Raw genomic sequence first — 23,028 nt, 5'->3', positions numbered from 1 at the left:
ACACGGGTTTTGCTAACTAGGGTCTTTCGACTTTGCCCTGCAACGGAACTTATCAGGCCATTCCCACTAGGATCGACCTGAAGTCTGGGTTCCTGGTCAACATTGTCTAAGGTCATAGACCGACTTTTTTTCTAACATTTCCTGTTATCATCTCATTTTAGGAAAGCTCTTGGCTAACTGAGTCCACCCTTCCATAGGATAGACCCATTGGTCACATCCACCACGCTTTCCTCGAGGGTTGTTTTAGTTATCTAATTACCTACCACGTTATGCTTGACACATAAAAGCAGCTTCCTTAATTAACCTGTTAGTCACAGGTTCCTTTACATAATTTAGGCCACAGACATGAAGACAATATAAAACAAGATCAAACACTTCCTTCACTTATCTTCGGATTAATGTGTGTCTCCTGCCCATACAGGAGAATTAAGTGCTCCTTTCTGCCTCCCCAGAAAAATCATTTCGTCTTCCAGCAATAAAACCCGAAGGTTAATCCTTCCAAGATTCTGCCTTGTAACTAGTATCAAGACCTCGAGATCCCATCTCGAGTCACGTAGAACACTTGTGTAGGGCTCGGAGGCATTGGGATTTACGGCCAGAGCCCCCACTAGCACCCAAGCGTCCTCCTACGCCAAGTAATTCCCACGGAGAGACCTCTCGCGGCGGGTTCAGTCCACATTCCCGGTGCGGCTTCACAACCCCCTTGGTTAGGGTTTGGCGGTTCGCGGGGGGTTGCTAGCGCCATCCTTCCTTAGTTATCCCTTTAGGAAACCAATCACAGCTGAAGCAACCAGCTTAATAAAAAATACTAGGGAAAATATCACTTTTATTCCCATGGCAATTGGTCATCTCAGACCCGGCCATGCAATCATCAAACACACCCCACTTGGGTTAACATCCAATACCACATTAACAAATAGTTGAATGCACAATCTCTTGCTTCAAGGCATCACAATCCCATTGCATATACAATCAAAATTTTAACTGGATGTACCAAATCACTTGCTTAAGGGATTTACAACCTTTCCAAACCACCAAGCATAACTTGGGTCAACAATCCATTTAACGTTAGGTCACCAGCTTCAATTAGGCTAGGAGCGTATCCATTTGAGATAGTCCACAACAAGACTGATAAAACAATTCGCAGGCAATTATACTCATTCCTAACGCACCGGATCACATGTGACTTGCATCTATGAAAGTCTAGGGTTTTGTCCAACGATGCAAGTGTATCTCATGAACATAAATTAACATTTCATGTGTTTTTTTAAACCATTATTGCGAAACATGAATTCTAAATGACTATTCATGCATTGAACTGGTTAAGAAGCTATCATTTTATGTGTGTAAAAGCTATCATTTCGTGCCTAAAGCTTGTGCGAATTCCAAAATCTACCGTTTCGCGCATGCAACTTAGTGCTTAGAGTAAACAAAACCCTATGCAGGACATCAATCCTTTCATCCCTTCCATGAGAAATAATTCCTAAATTATTTTTTTACGCTTAGAACCTGGGCTTGATTCATGTGTGCTGTGTTGGTCGCTCCACTCGCCTATCCAACATTACCGGAAGCTTGGGCGCCTACGCTTCTCGTGACTTTCTTGGGAGCCATTGGCCTCATGGAAATTGGGCAGTTCGGACCTTAATGGTTTTCGGGTTGATAGGTTCGGGTAGGAAAAGACCACTAGATGGGTTTCGTTGCTGAGAGAGAGCGGTTTGGGTGACTTGTGGAAGTTACTCTCTTCTTTCTCTCTCTCTCTTCTTCTTCTTCTCCTGCTCTTCTCTCCCTCTCCTTCTCTTCTTCTCCTTTTCTCTTATTCCTCTACTCCCTCTCTCTCTTCTTTTTCTCCCTTACTCTTCTTCTTCTTCTTCTCCTTCCCACTCTCTCTCCTTCACTTCTTCTTCCCCTCTTCTCTCTCTTCCCTCTTCTCCTACTCTCTCTCTTCCTATTCTTCTTCTTCTTCACGCCTTCTCCTTCTCTCCCTCTCTTCCTCCTCTTCTCTGTCTCTTCTTCCTCCTCTTCTCTCTTCCTTCTCTTATCTCTCTCCCTCTTTCTTTCTTTTTTCCCACTACTTCCTGTTTTTTCTACCACTCCTTCTTCTGCTCTCCTTCTCATCCTTTTCTTCTCCTACTTCTCTCCCTCTACTTCTCTCACCCAATTCTTCTTCCTCTCTCCTTCTTCTTCACTTCTTCTCTTTTCCTTCTCTTCTCCCTCTTCTCTTCTCCTTCCCTTCCTTCTCTTCTCCTCCTCTTCTCCCTCTTCTCCTCCTCTCTCTCCCTCTTCTCCTCTTCCTTCCTCTATTCCCCTTCTTTTCTTCCCTTCCCTTCCTTCTCTCCTCCTCCTCTTATCTCTCTCCCTCCTTCTTACTTTTCTCCCACTACTTCCTTCTTATCCTCTCCTCCTTTTCTCCTCACAGCCGATCAGGGTAGCAGGGCGTCGCAGGACCTAGGGAGCTGATGTCACGCCTAGGTGGGGGCGGCGCCTGCACAGGCGATGGAGGGAAAGGGACTTCTACAGCAATAGGGGGGAGGGGACGCATCTGAATGTCACCACCTGGGTGGCATGCCCCTCCCCTTCTTCCACATCACTCCGTCTCCCTCTCTCCCTGACGTACTATCAGAGGGGGAGGAAAGGGAAAAAAAATTTAAACAAAAATTAGAAAAAATGGGGGGAGAAATGTTACATCCTCTCCCCCTTAGAGGAATCGAGATGTCCTCATCTCGAGAGAAACTGGGGAAGACAAATGCAATTGGGGATTATAGCCTGTGGGTTAGGGCCCATCACACTTTCGTTGCGCAACTCTGATCACTCAAATTCCCATCTTAAAATAACAACTTGCACAACTCATGGGATTCAATAGGTTTTATTCCAAGTATAAGACTTATTACCTCAAGTATATCTTCCGCGGATATCTAGTCATCCTCAAAGGTTACAACAGGCTCCAGGACTTCATCATCATGTGATTCATAATAAGAGCCAAAAGTATAGTTTAGACGGCTTCATTTGACCGCACGTTCTTGATTCTCAGGGTCCAACTCAGGACAATCTGTTTGGATGTATCCTAGTTCATTACAGTGGAAACATTGGCGGTTGGGGCATCTCTTACGGATGTGTCCTATCTCTCTGCACTTGTGGCACCTCTTGTCTTGATCCGGTGAGTCATCTTCATCATAGTTTCCTGATTTAAGTTCTTGGACAATTAGATTCACTCAAAGTAATGCGTCTTGCAAGTCCGTTGGGCGCATTGATTCCAATCGAGTGTTTATGGGTGGATTCAACCCAGCACAGAACTTTGATACCTGTTATGTCATATCCATTGGGGGTGCATACTTTAGGAGTGAAACAAACTTTGAATAATATGCTTCAAGGGATCATCCTAGCTACTTCAAGCCATAGAACTCATTCATCTTTTCTGTGCGGTAGGCAGGTGGTAGATACCTCCCTCGCATAGCTTCCTTAAGCTTATCCCAAGTGACTGTCCCCTCCGAGATCGCTTGGTCTCTGCACCATTGTTTCCATCAAAGTCTCGCTTCGCTTGTAAGTTTAATTTTTGTGAGCATGGCTTGGTTAGCAGGTGCAGTTCCTGCTACCTCAAAATAGTCCTCCATGGACTCAATCCAAATCTCGGCGTCAACTTGAATAGTCCGTCCCTTGCCATTAAACTTGGGTGGCTTAATTTGCCTTAGAAGGAACTTCTTCTCTTGCATGTCAGCATTCGTGGGTGCAGAAGGTGCCTGACAATCAAGCCATACCACTTAGGTTATTTAGGATATGTCTATGATCCGAACATTAATCAATCATGCATCATTAAGAATTTTTGCTCCGATACCAACTGTAACATGCCCACTCCTCAATTCGCGTGACACGTCTTAGAAGTCCATCGAGAGATATATCTAGAAGACGCCGCCCGACACTCCCAAGGAATGACATGGGGTTTGCCAACTAGGGTCTTTCGAGTCTGCCCCGCAACAAAACTTATCCGACCGTTCTCACTAGGATCGACCTGAAGTCCGGGTTCCTAGTCAACATTGTCTAAGGTCATAGACCGTCTTTTTTCCTAACATTTCCTGTTATCATCTCATTTGAGGAAAGCTCTCGGCTAACCGAGTCTACTCTTTCGTAGGATAGACCCATTGGTCACATCCACCATGCTTCCCTCGAGGGTTGTTTTAGTTATCTAATTACCTACCACGTTATGCTTGACACATAAAAGCAGCTTCCTTAATTAACCTATTAGTCACAGGTTCCTTTACGTAATTTAGGCCACAGACACAAAGACAAGATAAAACAAGATCAAACACTTCCTTAACTTATCTTTGGATTAATGTGTGTCTCCTACCCATACATGAGAATTATGTGCTCCTTTCTGCCTCCGCAGAAAAATCCTTTCGTCTTTCGGCAATAAAACCCGAAGGTTTATCCTTCTAAGAATCTGCCTTGTAACTAGTATCAAGACCTCGAGATCCCATCTCGAGTCACGTAGAGCACTTGTGTAGGGCCCAAAGGCATTGGGATTTACAGCCAGAGCCCCCACTGGCACCCAAGCATCCTCCTACGCTAAGTAATTCCCACGGAAAGACCTCTCGCGGTGGGTTCGGTCCACATTCCCGGTGTGGCTTCACAACCGCCTTGGTTAGGGTTTGGCAGTTCACGGGGGGTAGCTACCGCCATCATTCCTTAATTATCCCTTTAGGAAATCAATCACATGTGAAGCAACCAGCTTAATAAAAAATACTAGGGAAAACATCCCTTTTATTTCCATGGCAATTAGTCATCTCAGACCCGGCCATGCAATCATCAAAAACACCCCACTTGGGTTAACATCCAATACTACATTAAAAAATAGTTGAATGCACAATCTCATCCCATTGCATATACAATCAGAATTTTAACTGGATATACCAAATCACTTGCTTAAGGGATTTACAATCCTTCCAAACTGCCAAGTCAATAATCCATTTAAGGTTAGCTCACCAGCTTCAATTAAGCTAGGAACGTATCCATTTGAGATAGTCCACAGCAAGACCGATAAAACAATTCGCTGGCAATTATACTCATTCCTAACACACCGGATCACATGTGACTTGTGTCTATGAAAGTCTAGGGTTTTGTCTAACGATGCAAGTGTATCTCATGAACAGAAATTAACATTTCATGTGTTTCTTTTAACCATGATTGCGAAACGTGAAATGTACATGACTATCATGCACTGAATTGGTTAAGAAGTTATCATTTTATGTGAAGTAAGGCAATAACCTTATCATTTTATGTGTGTAAAAGCTATCATTTCATGCCTAAATCTTGTGCGAATTCCAAACTCTACCATTTCATGCATGCAACTTAGTTCTTAGAGTAAACAAAACCCTATACACGACATCAATCCTTTCATCCCTTCCACGAGAAATAATTCCTAAATTATTTTTTTACGCTTAGAACCTGGGCTTGATTCATGTGTGCTGCATTGGTCGCTCCACTCGCCTATCCAACATTACCGGCAGCTTGGGCGCCTATGCTTCTCACGACTTTCTTGGGAGCCATTCGCCTCGCGGAAATTGGGCAGGTCAGACCTTAATGGTTTTCGGGTTGATAGGTTCGGGTAGGAAAAGACCACTAGATGGGTTTCATTGCCGAGAGAGAGCGGTTTGGGTGACTTGTGGCGGTTACTCTCTTCTCGCTCTCTCTCTCTCTTTCTTCTTCTCCTACTCTTCTCTCTCTCTCCTTCTCTTCTTCTCCTTTTCTCTTATTCATCTACTCCCTCTCTCTCTTCTTTTTCTCCCTTACTCTTTTTATTCTTCTCCTTCCCACTCTCTCTCCTTCACTTCTTCTTCCCCTCTTCTCCTACTCTCTCTCTTCCTATTCTTCTTCTTCTTCATGCCTTCTCCTTCTCTCCCTCTCTTCCTCCTCTTCTCTCTCTCTTCTTCCTCCTCTTCTCTCTCTTCCTTCTCTTCTCTCTCTCCCTCCTTCTTTCTTTTTCCCCACTACTTCCTGTTTTTTCTACCACTCCTTCTTCTCCTCTCCTTCTCCTCCTTTTCTTCTCCTACTTCTCTCCCTCTACTTCTCTCACCCACTCCTTCTTCCTCTCTCCTTCTTCTTCACTTCTTCTAATTTCCTTCTCTTCTCCCTCTTCTCTTCTCCTTCCCTTCCTTCTCTTCTCCTCCTCTTCTCCATCTTCTCCTCCTCTCTCTCCCTCTTCTCCTCTTCCTTCCTCTCTTCCCCTTCTTTTCTTCCCTTCCCTTCCTTCTCTTCTCCTCCTCTTCTTTCTCTCCCTCCTTACTTTTCTCCCACTACTTCCTTCTTATCCTCTCCTCTTTTTCTCCTCACGGCCGGTTAGGGTGGCAAGGGGGATTCTACATCAGCAGGGGGTTTTCTACGTCCGTCGGAGGACTCAGGGAGCTGACATCACGCCTAGGTGGGGGCAGCACCTGCACAAGCGATGGAGGGAAGGGACTTCTGCAGCAATGGGGGGGGGGGAGGGGGGAACTCTTCAATGATGAGGAGGAGGGTGGGTTTTGAAAGGGGGGTGCATCTTAATGCCGCCACCTGGGCGGCATGCCCCTCCCCTTCTTCCACATCACTCCCTCTCCCTCTCTCCCCGAGGTACTGTCAGGGGGGAGAAAAAGGAAATTTTTTATTAAAAAAATTAGAAAAAAGGGGGGAGGGAATGTTACAAATCAAGAAAAAAGGTTGTCTTGTATATCGTTGTACACTTATTGTGAAAGGTTGTAGAAGATTTGCTTGTTGTTTGGTATCAATTTTGTGATAATGCAGAGAACAGTGGAAACCTCATCATTGAGAAGCTAGACAAGGAAAACTACCCATCATGGAAGTTTTGTGTGACAAACTTTCTTTTTGGAAAAGGCGTATTTGAATTTGTTTCACGTGAAGAAAAGGAGCCAGAGTTGAGTGACCTTGCGATTGTAGAAGAATTAAAAGTATGGAAAAATGGAATGCTAAATATAAAAAGGTGATGTACTAGCTATCAATAGTCATTGAGAACATTGCATTGGTATATATCAGACATACAGAAACTTTACATGTAATTTGGACAAATTTTAAGAACATGTTTTCAATAAATACAAAGGCATGAAATATTTAACTCAACCAAGATTTGAATACCTTGAAGAAAGGAAAGATGTCTATAAATGAGTATGCTTTGAAAGTGAAAAGCATTACACATACCTTACAAGCTATTGATCCAATGTTTGATAGTGATAATTTGGTTTCATCTACTTTAGGTGATCTTAATAATAAGAAGGCCTAGAAATCATTTGTCACTTCTATGTATGTATGTAAGAGATCAATATATGTAGAGTGAATCATTTGAAAGAAGTGGTGAACAAGTCCAAGTTTTTTCTTCAAGTTCAAGAAGGGTATGTGATACTTCCTCTTCAAGAGACCATGGTATGGGACCTACTAATGATAACTAGCAAAACATGTTAAATCCATAGTTCAGTGAAATGTAGGTTTCAAGAGGCCGTGGAAACTTTAGAGGCAGGGGGAGCTCTAGAGAAAGAGGTGGATGGAAAAATAGAGTTTCTAGAAATTCTAGTATTATTTATCATTTTTATGAAAAAATAAGTCATATTATAGTCCATTGTTATGCTAAGAAGGATGATATCCATAGTGATAAATTGAAGCAAGGAAACTATGACTAGTCTTTATGATGGAATGAAGACAAAAATGAGTGTCTATTTGTTATAAACACCATATTGGAGAATATGGGAATTTCTCATAAGTTTGGGAGACATGGTCAAATCTTTGGATTTTCCATAGCTTGAACAATATAACTCCAAATTGAGCAGTCTATAGCTCAATAGATTCCATTTTTCAAGTGCTTTCCAATGATAGGTCACATCATATGGTTTTGAGAAACCCTATGGGCATATTATCCGGGTGCCACCTTTTTAGTATTCAAAATATGGTGATTGGGAGATTCCCAAACTCACTAATATTGTGTTTATACAACATGTGATGATTCTATTACAAGAAAGGGGACACATGCTGATGTATGGTATGCTGATTTTGATGCATCTAATCATATGAACAATCATGCTCAATAGTTTAAAGAGATGCAAGGTTTACAAAATATGGGTTATGTACAGACGAGTGATGATTCATACCACCCAATTTTACACATTGGGAAGGTTTCCTTATCCTTGCATGAGGGTCAGGCAAAGAATTTGTTAGATGTATTACATGTGACCTCCATCACAAAGAATTTAGTGTCTGTTAATCAAATGGTAGAGCAAGAGTTGCAATTTTGATATAATATAAAAGACTTCTTTCTAGAATGTTTTAATTATAAGTGTAGGTTTGTTGTAAAAGGAAGTTGAGTTAGTTGATGTTCACCTTAGATATTGAAATTCTTGCTATGAATGTTGCTTTGTATGGTAAAGGCAAAGGAGTGGTTGCAAACACTGAAATATGGCATAAATGTATTGGACATGCAAATGTGCAAAGGTTGAAATTGATGTAGTCTAAAAGGTTGGTTGCAAGGTTGCTTACTTTTAGAGTTATAGAATTTCATTAAGTATGTGAAGTATGTCAATTTGGTAAGTAGGCAAGACAACCTTCTTGCTATGAATATTGCTATGTATGCTAAAGGTAAAGAAGTAGTTACAGATATTGAAATATGGCACAAATGTATTGGACATAAAAACGTCCAAAGGTTGAAATTAATGCAATCCAAAGGATTAGTTATAGGATTGCTTGTTTTTAGAGTTACAAAATTTCATAAAGTATATGAAGCATGTAAATTTGGTAAGCATGCAAGACAATCTTTTTCGCATGATAGAGATGTGAGCAAAAATATACTTCATGTTGTGCATAAAGATGTTTGGGGGACCTACACAAAACATATCTCTTGGTGGTAGCAAATATTTTGTCATGTTTATTGATGATTGTTTAAGAAAGCTATGAGTATATTTCATGAAGAGAAAGAGTGATCTATTTGAACACTTTGAAACTTTAAAGGCTACTATTGAAACAAAAACAAGCTTGAAAGTTAAGTGTTTGAGGTCAAATGAAGGGAGAGAGTACCTCTCTAATGAGTTTAGTGACTTTTTGAAGTCTCATGGGACAAAGAGACAGTTTACCTGTAGGTATTCCCCACAACAAAATGGGGTTGTAGAAAGGAAAAGTAGACATATTGTAGAAGTTGCATGAGCATTGATGGCTAGAATGAATATGCCAAAACAGTTTTTGTTTGAAATTGTTCATACAGCTATCTATATTATGAATAGAACTCCCACAACTATAGTTCATAAAATGATCCCTAAAGAATGCTTTACAAGCAAGAAGCTTGATGTGTGACACTTGAAAGTGTTTGATTGTACTGTATATGTTCATACGCCAAATTAATTGCCAAAGAAGTATGATCCAAAGGTTGAAAAATGTATTTTTATTGGATACTCTTTAGAGCAAAAAGGGTATCATTGTTATAACCCTCTCCCAGGTGAGTTCAGAGTGAGGAGGGATATTATTTTTTATAAGATAAGTAAATAATGTATTAGAGAATTTGGGAATCTCCCACGCCCCACTTTCAAATAAGGGGTAAAGAATTGGCCATGTGGCTAAATCTTAACCCATGCTTCAAAGTGAGACTTAGAAAGACAACCTATATAGTAATTAGGGTAGACTCCACTTTTAAGTAAGCAGACAAGATTTGATCATGTGACCAAATGTTAACTATATTGAAAATTTCCAAACTATATGAGAATTCTCAAATTTCCTAATATAGTGCTAGTAGTTGATATGCATCAAGTGGCGACGCATTGGATGATAATGATGATGATGATGATAATTATGTGCAAAAAAAAGCAAGAATCATAAAGCCTTAATGGATCAAAAACACCATACCCTTGGTATGGGAGACTAAGGAGTAGTCCCACATATTCAAGTACATCTACTAGTGTTGCAGGTAAAGACAAAGGAAAAAAAGAGTATTAAATAGTAATGATGCATTTGCTAGTCATTTGGGATTTGATGGAAATTCCAGTGGTTGAGAGAGTTTGGATGATGAGCTTGGTAGTCAGTCAGTCAAGACACTAGATATGCAAAGAGCACATGGTAATGTAAATGCTCTAGTTTGAATGATCCAGTGGTACACAAGTCTACTAGCAAGGTCAAATACCCTATTAAAAGGTTTGATTTTTAAGGTTATGTAGCTCAACATTATACTTATATGATAAATGTGGTTGAGAATGTCGAGTCTACTTGCTTTGCTGATACTATTGATCATATTGGGATGTAGCAATAGATGAGGAGATGGCTATATTAGAAGCCAATAAGACTTGGAATCTAGTACCATTGCCTAAGGGTAAGAAAGCTATTGGCTATAAGTGGGTTTACAAAATCAAGCATAAGGTAGATGGTTCTATTAGTAGATATAAGGCTAGGCTAGTTGTAAACGGCTATGCTCAAACATATGGCATAGATTATAAAGAGACATTTAGTCTAGTTGCTAGAATGGCAATTGTTAGATATGCAAATGCTTTGGCAGTAGCCAAAGGTTGGAGTTTTCAGAAAATGGATGTCAATAGTACTTTCTTGCCTAATAAATTGCAAGAAGAGGTGTATATGGAGCAGCCAACAGGGTATGAGGATTTAGAGCATCCCATATATGTACGCACGTTAAAGAAAGCGCACTATGGGGACTTAAGCAAGCATCTAGATTATGGTCTAAGAAGATCAGAGAGTGCCTTGTCAACATTGGCTTTTATGTTTTTGATATTGGTCACTCATTTTCTATGAGAAAGAGAGATGTAGGTTTAGTCACCGTAGTAATCTATGTAGATGACTTGATTATTGCAGGTAACAGTGACAATGGGATTGCTAAAGTCAATGACTTTTTGAAGAAGTTTAAGATGAAGGATTTGGGTGAGCTAAGGTATTTTCTTAGTATTGAGGTGATCAGATGTGATGATAGTATATGGCTATCCCAAAGGGAATATGGCTTGGATATGTTGCCAGAGTATGGTATGACAACATGTAAGCCTCTTTCAGTGCCATTAGAGCAAAATGATAAGTTGAGTGCTAATATTAGGGATGAGATAAAAGGCTACACTCTGTTCAAGAGGATAGTAGTGAGTCTAATTTAAATTACTATCACAAGGCTAGGCTTGAGTTATGTTGTTGGCCTTTCAGTCAGTTTATGCAGATGCCCAGAAAGCCTCATTTGAATACACTTAGACGCATATTGAGGTGTGTCAAGTCCACTTTGCATTATGGAATTATTTATGAGATAGGCAATTATATACAAGTATTTGGATACACAAATACAAATTGGGTTGGTAGTATGATTGATAGAAGATCTACCAACATATTTATACTTTTCCTTTGTAGTAAAATAATTAGGGGGAGTAGCAAAAAGTAACCTACCGTTGCTTTATTGAGTACAGAGGTTGAGTACAGAGGTGCTGCTATGGGGTAGCATGTGAGGTGGTATGGATATAAAATTTATAGGGTGATTTGGATATACAAGGAGATGGTCCAGTTGTCATTCACTATGACAACATGAGTAGCATACAATTAATTAGAAATCTAGTGTTCCATGCTAGGACAAAACACATTAAGATGCATTTACCACTTTGTGAGAGAAAAGGTACTTGGAGAGATTGACTTGGTATATGTCAGCACACAAAGACACAAAGGCATTAGGTACAGATAAGCTTTGAAAATTTTGAAACTTACTTGGAGTTGCAAAGATACAATTGAGCTTGAGGGGGAGTGTTGAGATGGCGAGCTCAACACATGCAAACATTGATAATGGACCGCCTAGTTAGATAGGTCTACACATCTACACTTACCATGTCATTGGTCATTATGATCCTCACATGGCCATTGACTTATCACTTATTGTATTTGATTTGTTGCACCTACCTATAACTGGCATAGTTATAGTGCCAATCAGTTAATATAATCACTTATGCACTATTTGACTTAGTAGACCACTTTCTTTTATGTTGATCTTATCTACACTTTGTGTACAATGTATTGTGTGAAAGAAGAAGAAGAAGAAACCAACAAGAAAACATTTTGGCCTCCATCTCTCTTCTTGCATTGTTGAATGAGGTTCCTCTTGTTTGTATGGTGTGTGTTTCGTGTATAGCTCAAGCAAGTCCCCCCACCATGTGATTTTGACACAAGTTGCACTTAATTACTCCACATATGATGCATATGTTGTTACAAGGAGATTCTCATTCTTGTCCATAACATAGGCTTCCTAGGGAGCAAGCCGTATGTGCACAAATCAAGCACATGCATTGAGAATGCCTCTTCCCTAGTTCTAGGTTATATTAGCTCCCCTTTTTTGTAAGCCAAGCTAAATCTAGCTTTGGAATGTACCCATATTTTCCCCTATGAATTACAAACTCTTTTGTAAGTTAAGAAAAATCTAGCTTTAAAATATATATAGATTATACTTTTTGTATCGAGTTTACAAATATATAATTCAAGAATTTTCTATACCATTTTACTAATTTTGAGTTTTACTGCTACATTTCATTCGATGTAGTTGATATGAATAATTTAATAGAAAAGAAACTAGGAAGTTGCATATTGTAGAATTGAAGCTATGATCTTGCAATCACTAGCTCCCTAGTTTTTATTTGTGAAAGAACTTATCACATTTATATGCGCCTGTAGTAGTATGGCTATAGAACTATTTAAGTTTCGGTGTTAATGCATGTATAGATATAGATCATTTGATGCATATATAGCCATGTGTTTAGGCACATGTGTAAGTTTTTTCTAAGTTCTTAAAATACATATATTTTTCCATCTATTAGTGTAACCTCTTATAGTAAAACTGTTGTTCATTGTTAGAATAGCTTGTCAAGGTAAAGTGGAAAAAAAGCAAAAGAATGATTGGTGGGAACCAACTCAAGAGTTTTTTAGTGACCTCACTTATGGCTTATGGATTTTCTTAGGAGTCTACTTGTAATATTTCCGCTATGAAATGTTAATCGACCCTAGACCCCGCACACCCCGCGCAAAAAGAAACCCAAAGTAATCTCCTGCAATGATAAATGTTGGTGGCTAAGTGCTCCCTCCGCGTGCATCAATGAACTCTAGCCTGTGTTGTGCATAAGAGACCGTGGCTAAAAACCCATAGCCCATGCGGGAACACCCCTTCAAGGGGGGAAAAAAAGGGATACTGGATAAATTTTTGCAAATTTTTTAATTTACCCTCTCCCCTTCAGCCGTTGCATGGCGGGGAGAGGGAGTATGAGCTAAGTGGTGGAGGGGCATGGGGAGGAGGGCATGCACCCTGCCACGTGTGTGGCTACCCTCCCCCCGTCTACCTATAAAAACACCCCCTCCCCAAGCTTGAGGGGAGGGAAGGTAGTGCTGGGGCTGCCCGTCGCGCCGAAGTGCTGCTACCCACCGTCAGTCTATAGTCGCCGCCAGGCTGCCACCTTCTTCATCGCCATCATCATCATCACCATCTTCATCATCATCGTCGTCATCCTCTCCATCATCTCCCTTATCATTTTCTCTCTCCACATCACTTCGCTCTGACAGAAGCTTGGAAGCTCCTAATTAGAAGCTTCTATTAAAGTCTCCATAAGCCTTGTTCTCTCGTACCTTCCCCGATTTTTAAAAAAACCGTGACTGCAAGGCCTGCGTCCTATGCGGAAGAGGAGATCTTGGACTGAGAGACTTCGAAACACGTGAGTAAACCAAGGGGGAGTTCCCGTGACAAAATTCACTGCATAAATGGCTCTGAAGCAAAAGGCGAGAGAAGCACATGTGGGAGCTTCCACCCTGAGTACACGAGTGGACAATGCCCCAATTAACGCCCAGGTTCCTAAAATTAATTCCGCATGAAAAGGATGCATTAAGCATGTCTTTAATTCTCATAGGCAAGTTTGAACACATTAGAAAATTCATATACTCGCATCGAATTACCAAGTTAAGTTGCATCACGAGTACTTGTATGGTCAAGGATAGTTGCATTCTTGAACGCATATTGCATAAGTTAAAAGGTGGATTTGTCTAAAGGCAGCCTTGTTGCCTCGCGAAAAGAATAGCAAATATAACACATAATGCACTTAGGTAATAATTTCCTAGTTGTGACTTGTGTATGAGATAATCTTAGACGCCCATTGAATGATGTCCAAATAGTCGCAATGTATGGAAAGGAAATTATGAACTTTGCAAATTGCATGCGAAGATGGTTACATTTTAGGTCGGGTTAAGTGATAGAAAGGAAGGATTAAAATCAATGATGGACTCATTGCATTCGCTCATGCATGGAGTTCTTTTATCAAAGTTTGAATGCATCTTCATTAAAAAAATATTAAAGCTTTGTTTTTGTTGCATCAATGTAGGGTTATAAGAGTTAGCTTTGAATTGTCAATTATTATAGTTTAGGGCAAGGAAAAGTAATGATCATTGTAGATCTTATAGCTGCATAGAAGGAAAAGGTCTATGGTCTCGAATCGTATATTTGCATGGAATGTTATATCTTGCAGTTATTTACATCTTTTAGGGAAAGTATCTGCATCTCTAAGGAAAGATCACCTCTTCTCGTAAGACAAGTAGATCAATTAGGTAAATCGCTTGTAATTGTGTAACTCACATGGGATTCATAAAGGCGTAAATAGTTAGTACGACAAACACCTCAATGTGCTAGATAGGGTTAAGCTATGTTAAAATTTTGCCTAGTATCGCACTTAGGATGCCGACGACCTAATATTTCCGATCCCAAAGATCCTATCCACATTCACAGAATGTTAGGGTTATCTAAACGCCCATACAAGAACGATCTAGGGTTCTCACCCTAGTGATCAGATGACCAAATACTAGACCTCCATATGAATTTAGGAACCCTAGAGCCAAAGCGTTATCGGGCTAGTAGGGTTAGGATTTGGATTGGGTCAAAAGGACTCATAAACCCTACATCTTCACCAGAGGTATTTTGGACCAAGGAATACCGTGTGATGGGAGAAATAATCCCACAAGTTGGGTGCTGACACATATCTTGTGCAACAAGTTGCAAGGTCACATGGTTTTTGTGTCTAAATCACAAAAGAGTATTGTTATTCCTCAGACCAAGGTTGGCAAGTTCTAAGTACAAGTCTAATTTTCTAGAGGATGAGTAGTCATCCTACTACATCACCCTTCCTTGGGCTGATTTTCCAAGTTAGGGAAATTATGAATTGCCTAGCAAGCAATTGACCAATCAAGTGAGGACAACGGGGTTGTCCAGGATTTATTGTCTATAATTTAAGGATACCTAAGGTAGTGACAATTTGGGTTAACAGGGTATAAACCCTAACCCAAGGTTACCTTCGAGTATCTGCCTGACCCTATCCAAGGGCGTTCTTAGCCGCAGCGGGTACGTGGACCAAACCCGCCACGAAAGGTCTCTCCGTGGGTACTGCTTGGAGCAGGAGGATGCCTGGGTGCCAATGGGGGCTCTGGCTGTAAATCCCTTGTCTCTGGATCCTAAACAAGAGACCGACATGACTTGAGATGGGATCTTGAGGCCCGCATACTAGTCAACGGGTAGAACTTGGAATAGGGATCCCTGAGGATTGCTGGAATAGCCTTCGGGCAGAATAGCCTTTGGGTGGATTATATGATGTATTCCAAAGATTGATAAATAAAGATCAAATGTTGAAAGGAAACTTGCTTGACATTGTTTTTCTATGTCAGTGCCTAAGTTACGTGAAGGAACCCGTGATTAATTTGTTAATTAAGGAAGCTATTTTTTCTTATCAAACTAAATGTGGTAGGTAATTAGGTAACTAAAGCAACCTGAGGAAAGTGCGGTGGATGTGACCCTAGGTTTGTCCTACAGAAGGGTGGTCCCGGTTGGCTAGTAACTTTTCAAAAAGGAATTGACAGCAAGGTAAACAATGACCTAGATTATTTAGAGCTAGAGTCCCGATTTATGATGTTTTAAGGGAACGGAATGGGACTATGCCTTACGAGCAAAGAGGTCGAGCATCACATCCCTCTCATTTTCCATTCTCTTTGAACCAAGTGCAGCATGAATCCGCTTCGACCCTGATGTTTCTGCCTAAAGTGGTTCGTTTGGGGCTCAATACTAGCTACTTCATAAAAATTGGACTATTAGGGAAACCCTAATTTAGGTTGGTCCTAAGTGGGAATAGCCGGAATGCTTCCGCTTCGTGGCAGACTCGGGAAGACCTAGATCACAAACCCCATGACATTCCTTGGGAGTGCTGAGCGGTGCTTTTGGACTCTCTTCCCAATGGGCTGCTAAGACATGTCCTATAAGTGGACAGGGGGATATATTACAGTTGGTATCAGAGCAAACCAATGGAATCTACTATTTACAAGGAAACTTAATGAGGGAAGGTAGAGTAATGTTGTCGTTAAGAACATTTTCTTACTTGCTTATGGATGATGGCATGCAGAGTCACGAAGCATGGAACAAATTCTTTGTGTTCCAGGTTATGTTTATGACTGCAATGCGTGCTTCGAATTATCAATGGAGGCTAGATATGATGAATAACTAGACCGCCGACAGAATCAAGTTGCTCGGACGTTATGAGAGAAACGGGTATCAAAGGAAGGGATACCCTAAGCTTCCTATGACCTATCGATTCCTGAAAATCCATGACCCCAATCCATATTATTACTCAGTCCCCGTAGCTAAATGTAACACAATCTTATTTTTCCCAAATTGATATGCCAATCAGCTTGTTCTATCTTCCCAAATAAATGTACTCAGAAGCGCTATGCCCACATGAATGAAATAGAATTTTATCACTGTCTTGGCTGTAAGTGTTGGTAAAGGAGTTAAGTGATTAGGTCACTTGGCTAAAAGCTGAATTGGGCTTTAATGTAAAGAATCTTAATTCCCAGGCACAACCTCAAGTGCAGATTCCTAGTCTGACTCCTACACCAAGTACAACTGTAATTCAAAAGAAGAAGTTTCTTCTCAAACAAATCAAGCCACCTGAATTCGATGGTATGGGGAGAACCGTCCAAACTGATGCCGAGATCTGGATCGAATCCATGGAGGATTACTTTGAAGCAGCAGGTATTGCACCCGCCAACCAATCTATGCTTGCCAAACTGAAGCTAACTAGTAAAGCAAGACTTTAGTGGAAGTAATGGTGCATAGATCAAGGGATCTCGGAAGGGTCAGTTACTTGGGAGAAGCTTAAAAGAGTTGGGCGAGGGAGATATCTACCACCTACCTATTGCACACAGAAGATGAACGAGTTCTATGAAAACTGAAGCAGCTTGGACTATCCCTAGATGCATACTATTCAAAGTTCGTCTCTCTTTTAAAGTACGCGCCACAAATGGATATGACACAACAGGTGTCAAAGTTTTGTGCCGGATTAAACCCACCCATAAACAACCGCCTAGAATCAATGCACCCAACAGACCTTCAAGACGCGCTCATTCGAGCTACACTAATAATACAGGAGGTGCAGTCCAAGCCAAGAAATAATAGGACTTGGTCTTTTAGGGATCAAAACAAGGGAGTGTATAGATCCCAGACCAAGAGAGTGCAGGGCCAAAACCAGGGACAAAGGAAGAAAGCTAGGGCGAACGCTGTTAACAATTTTGTTCCTACCCAAGGTAATGGCCGCAATCTCCATTGCTTCCATTGTAATGAGCCTGGTCACTTTAAAAGGCAGTGTCCCAAGCTTAGCAGAGGACAACATCAAGGGCCATCCCAAGGAGCTTCCCGTGGACAAGGAGCCACCGTCATGGCCAGAAGGAGAACCTCCAGTGTTGCCAATAAGGAGCTGTGTGATGAAGAAGATCCAACCGTGGAAGCTGACATTGAGAGGGCAACGGTTCACACTGCTCTTCATAAGAAAGGCCCGAATCGCCAATTCTCGGTGATTCGGATTATCAAGGTAAGAGCTTCAAAACCTTGATTGATTGTGGCAGTACACATTTCTTCATTTCACTAGTATGTGCAAAAAGATTAGGAATAGCCACAAAAGATGCACCTACCCTACTTGTGGAATTAGCAAATGGTCTTGAGGTCTCTTGTACCAGGCAAACTGCTATGGTGAAATTCCTACTGGGAGGAAAGTCCACTTCGGTCAGATTCAGAGTAATGAACCAAGGTGACCACAAGTGTTTGCTCAGAATGGATTGGCTAATACCTAGTGACGCCCACATTCACTATGGAAAGGGCCAAGTCTCCTTTTGAAATTCAGAAGGGGAACTAGTTACAACTCAAGGAGAGGCTGGTGAGCCAAAAATTCAACTAGCAAAAGCAATACGGATAATGAAAGGAGTTAGGAAAGGGCTACCTGTCTATTTGATTAAGCTAAATAAGATAGATCAGAATTAGGAATCTAGGGAAGAACCTTCATGGTTAAAGGAATACGCAGACGTATTTCCTGAAGAGCTGACTGAACTTCCTCCTCAAAGGGAAGTCAATCACGAAATCAAGCTAGTGCCAGGAGCTACACCAATCGCAAAGAGACCATATAGGATGTCCATCCTGGAAGAAATTGAGCTGAAGGAGCAATTCAAGCAACTGTTAGACCAAGTCTACATCCATCCTAGCAATTCACCATGGGGAGATCTAGTGTTGTTCCAGAAGAAGAAAGATTGCAGCACCTCTAATTGATCTATTAAAGAAGCAAGCATCAATTCTATGGTCACTTGCTGAACAGTCCAGCTTTGACAAACTAAAGAAAAGCTTAGTATCAGCACCTATCCTGAAACTTCCAGATCTTAGTAAGAAGTTTGAAGTAATAATTGATGCTAGCACACTTGCCTTAGGATGTGTGCTTATGCAAGAAGGTCATCCTATAGCATACTCTTCAAGGAAACTGAAGAGCCATGAAAGGAACTATGCTACCCACGATCTGGAGCTATTGGCTGTCATCCATACTCTCAAACTTTGGGGACACTACTTGCTGGGTAACAAATTTACCCTAGTGATGGACCATAAAAGTCTTAAATGGATTTTTACCCAGAATGAGCTCAATATGAGGCAACGTCGATGGATTGAAGTACTGGAAGAATATGACTTCAAAATCAAATATCGGCTTGGAAAGGAGAATGTAGTTGCCGATGCACTCAGTCGCAAGGCATTTCTAAATTCTTTGATTTTGCAAGATCCATCAACAACAAGATCTCTAGCCACAAAGGTATCCATGCCAAACAACCCAATTCTTGAGCTAGCTAGAGAAGAGGCATGCCATGACCCAACCTATCAGAAGTTGCTAAGGGAGATCCCCATCAAGGATCAAGACCCGAAGCTACAAACAAAGTATCAATAATTCTCTATCAATAGTGGACTTGCCTACTCTAGGACAAGATTATGTGTCCGAGCAAGCCAATCACTCAAGCAGAAGATACTTTGGGAAGCCCATGACTCCCCTTTTTCAGGACATCTTGGCTATGCCAAGACCTCAATGCAGTCAGGAAGAGCTATTATTGGGATAGGCTTAAAGGTGACGTTCTCCAATATGTCACTGAATGTTCGTCTTGTCAATGCATTAAGGCCAAACATGTCAAAATGCCAGGGAAATTGCAACCACTTGACATTCCCCAAATGAAATGGGAATTCATGAGTATGAACTTTGTTGTTGGCCTGCCCCAAGTTCAGGGAGGATACAATTCCATTATGGTCGTGGTAGATATCCTTACCAAGGTTGCACATCTTATCCCTGTTAAGACAAACTATAAAGCCTCTAACATCGCAAGGTTATTCATCAAGGAAATATTCAAACTGCATGGGTTACCCAAAAGAATCATTAGTGATCATGACTCTCTCTTCACATCACACTTCTGGAGGGCTATCTTCGAGGCCATTGGGAATCAACTCTGTTTCAGTACAACTTATCATCCCCAAATTGATGGTCAAACAGAATGAGTCAACCAAGTCATTGATGATATGCTTAGGACACACTGTTTTTGCAAACCCAAAAAGTGGATTCAATATATGGCATTGGTTGAGTTTTCCTACAATGCTTCTTACCAACAAAGCATTCAGATGACCCTTTTCAAGCATTGTATGGGCACAATTCTTGTATTCCTTTAAGCTTTTTGAAGCCAACCTTGAGGGTTGAAGCCTCAAAGAAAATGCTGGAAGACATGGATGACTAAATCAAGTCAATAAGACAGGACATCCAAGCTGCCAAGGACAAACAGAAGGCTTACGCAGACCTGAAACGTCAAGATAGATCCTTCGTTGAAGGTGATATGGTCTTCATTCGCATACGTCCAAAGAAGAGTTCCCTATCCTTGGATGAATGCAAAAAGCCAAGTCCAAGGTATTGTGGACCCTACAAGATTCTCAAGTGCCTAGGGCCTAATGCTTACAGACTACAACTCCTTGAGAACCTAAAAGTTCATAATGTATTCCATATCAGCCTACTGAACAAGTATGTGCCTAACCCTAGTCATGTGCTTGATGATCAACAAGTTGTAATGCCTAGCCAAGGAGTCCTTGAGCTACGGCCTGAGAGGATCTTAGATGTTAGGGAGAGGCATTTGAGATCCAAGACCTTGAGAGAATACCTCATCTAGGGGAAAGATTACCCCAAAGAGGATGCCACTTGGATGGATGAAAGTACTCTCAACCAACAATACCCCCAGTTCTAGACATCTCGATTCCTCTAAGGGGGAGAGAATGTTATATTTCCGCTATTAAATATTAATCGACCCTAGACCCTGCACACCCCGCACAAAAAGAAACCCAAAGTAATCTCCCGCAACGATAAATGTTGGTGGCTAAGTGCTCCCTCCGCGTGCATCAACGAACTCCAGCCTGCGTTGTGCATAAGAGACCGTGGCTAAAAACCCGTAGCCCACACAGGAACACCCCTTCAAGGGGGAGAAAAAAAGGGATAATGGATAAATTTTTGCAAATTTTTTTATTAACCCTCTCCCCTTCAGCCGTCGTTGCATGGCGGGGAGAGGGAGTATGAGCTAAGTGGTGGAGGGGCATGGGGAGGAGGGCATGCACCCTGCCACGTGTGTGGCTACCCTCCCCCCTTCTACCTATAAGAACACCCCCTCCCAAAGCTTGAGGGGAGGGAAGGTCGTGTTGTTGCTGCCTGTCGCCTAAGTGCTGCTGCCCGCCATCACTCCACAGTCGCCGCCGCCCTGGTCACGCCGCTAGGCTGCCGCCTTCTTCATCGCCATCATCGTCATCACCATCTTCATCATCATCGTCATCATCCTCTCCATCATCTCCCTCATCATTTTCTCTCTCCACGTCACTTCCCTCTTATAGAAGCTTGGAAGCTTCTAATTAGAAGCTTCTATTAAATCCTCCATAAGCCTTGTTCTCTCGTACCTTCTCTGGTTTTTAAAAAAGCAGTGACTGCAAGGCCTGTGTCCTACGTGGAAGAGGAGATCTTGGACTGAGAGACTTCAAAACACGTGAGTAAACCAAGGGGGAGTTGTTGCGACAAAATTCACAGCATAAACGGCTCTAAAGCAAAAGGCGAGAGGATCACACACGGGAGCTTCCACCCCGAGTACGCGAGTGGACAACACCCCGATTCCTAATGCCCAGGTTTCTAAAATTAATTCTGCATGAAAAGGATGCATTAAGCATGTCTTTAATTCTCATAGGCAAGTTTTAACACATTGGAAAATTCATATACTTGCATAAAATTACCAAGTTAAGTTGCATGACGAGTACTTGCATGGTCAAGGGTAGTTGCATTCTTGAATGCATATTGCGTAAGTCAAAAGGTGGATTTGTCTAAAGGCATCATTGTTGCCTCGCGAAAAGAACATCGCATATAACACATAATGCACTTAGATAATAATTTCTTAGTTGTGACTCGTATATGAGATAATCTTAGACGCCCATTGAATGATGTCCAAATAGTCGCAATGCATGGAAAGGAAATTATGAACTTTGCAAATTGCATGCGAAGATGGTTACATTTTAGGTCGGGTTAAGTGATAGAAAGGAAGGATTAAAATCAATGATGGACTCATTGCATTCGCTCATGCATGGAGTTCTTTTATCAAATTTTGAATGCATCTTCATTAAAAAAATATTAAAGCTTTGTTTTCATTGCATCAACGTAGGGTTATAAGAGTTAGCTCTGAATTGTCAATCATTATAGTTTAGGGCAAGGAAAAGTAACAATCATTGTAGATCTTATAGCTGCATAGAAGGAAAAGGTCTCTATGGTCTCGAATCGCATATTTGCATGGAATGTTATATCTTGCAGTTATTTACATCTTTTAGGGAAAGTATTTGCATCTCTAAGGAAAGATCACCTCTTCTCGTAAGACAATTGGATCAATTAGGTAAATCTCTTGTAATTGTGTAACTCACATAGGATTCATAAAGGTGTAAATAGTTAGTACGATGAACACCTCAATGTGCTAGATAGGGTTAAGCTATGTTAAAATTCTACCTAGTATCACACTTAGGATGCCGACCTATTCCGATCCCATAGATCGTACCCACATTCACGGAATGTTAGGGTTATCTAAACACCCATGCAAGAACGATCTAGGGTTCTCACCCTAGTGATCGGATGACCAAATACTAGACCTCCGTATGAATTTAGGAACCCTAGAGCCAAAGCATTATCGGGCTAGTAGGGTTAGGATTTGGATTGGGTCAAAAGGACTCACAAACCCTACATCTTGACCAAAGGTATTCTGGACCAAGGAATACCGTGTGACAGGAGAAATAATCCCACAAGTTGGGTGCTGACACCTATCTCGTGCAACAAGTTGCAACGTCGCATGGTTTTTGTGTCTAAATCACAAAAGAGTATTGCTATTCCTTAGACCAAGGTTGGCGAGTTCTAAGTACAAGTCTAATTTTCTAGAGGATGAGTAGTCATCCTGCTACATCACCCTTCCTTGGGCTGATTTGCTAAGTTAGGGAAATTATGAACTGCCTAGCAAGCAATTGACCAATCAAGTGAGGACAACGGGGTTGTCCAGGATTTATTGTCTATAATTAAAGGATACCTAAGATAGTGACAATTTGGGTTAACAGGGTATAAACCCTAACCCAAGGAAAAAGGGGTAAACAAGCAACTCAGTTTATGAAACCCTTGGGATCTTGCCAAGTCGCGATTG

The sequence above is a fragment of the Lygodium microphyllum genome, chromosome 19 (assembly GCF_053477565.2).
Source record: "Lygodium microphyllum isolate KBCC chromosome 19, Lygodium_microphyllum_v1.1.10, whole genome shotgun sequence".
In the NCBI taxonomy this organism is placed as follows: Eukaryota; Viridiplantae; Streptophyta; class Polypodiopsida; order Schizaeales; family Lygodiaceae; genus Lygodium; species Lygodium microphyllum.
Note: the sequence above shows the minus strand (reverse complement) of the source record.